Below are 824 nucleotides of genomic sequence, written 5' to 3'. Positions count from 1 at the left end.
TTCAAGTTTGGACTCAAAGAGCGACAAATGTTTGTTTTTAGCCCGGCATAACTCCATGCTGCATCTCTAACTTTTTCTTCCCTTCGTCACGTTTGCTGCACTTAAAGCATATTTATCTTTGACATTATTGAATCCACAAATTATTACACCCTAGAAATAATTCTAGAAACAATCTATTATTCAGCTAAACTCACTTCTCACATGTGGGACTTTTCTCTTTTCTCGCATACTTCTGCTTATTGTATCAATGGGGGCTTGTCCGGGTTTAATGTATCTTTGATCCACAATCTTTTTGAAAGTTTTTACATGATGAAAAATTGATTTGTAATTATGCTTTTGACACATTTAATTTAATAATAATTAAAATTTAATCTTGACTTTGTCTAATGGCTGAATTGCACCTTAACTATGATTTCTATAAAGCATTTATAAAATCTCGTCTTTCATTATTGCTTGCTTTTATTTTTTCTCTATATATTCATAAAGTAGAAAAAAAACAAGTCAAGAGAATTATTGTTTTTGATTTATTTAACATTTTTTGGTTGGCTACTAAAACTTTATCCCTGGATGATCCATAGGATCAAACATGGATGTTTTTTTTCTTTTTGATTTCATTAACGTTTGTTTTACATTTTTTAGTTTTTGGCTTCCGTTCATTAATAATTCTGGATTGTTTTGAGCTTTAATTAGTATTTGGTTTGCACTTTATACTTACGTTTATTTAATCTCATTTTTTCTGATTTTTATTTTTAGCGATTTCTTGTTATTGCAAAATTATAGGAGATTTATCAGTATATATATATCATTTGTTTCAGAGTTTTTCC

The 824-nt window shown here is 28.5% G+C and overlaps 1 protein-coding gene across 1 annotated transcript in view; it reads left to right on the top strand.

Moving 5' to 3' along the window:
• Nucleotides 1-824, top strand: part of exoc6b (exocyst complex component 6B) — a gene marked incomplete in the record, with an annotated part of 114,387 nt that overhangs the window by 77,574 nt on the left and 35,989 nt on the right.

This window comes from Oryzias melastigma, linkage group LG18 (genome assembly GCF_002922805.2).
Source record: "Oryzias melastigma strain HK-1 linkage group LG18, ASM292280v2, whole genome shotgun sequence".
Taxonomy (NCBI): domain Eukaryota; kingdom Metazoa; phylum Chordata; class Actinopteri; order Beloniformes; family Adrianichthyidae; genus Oryzias; species Oryzias melastigma.
This window is presented reverse-complemented; position numbering and strand designations above follow the sequence as displayed.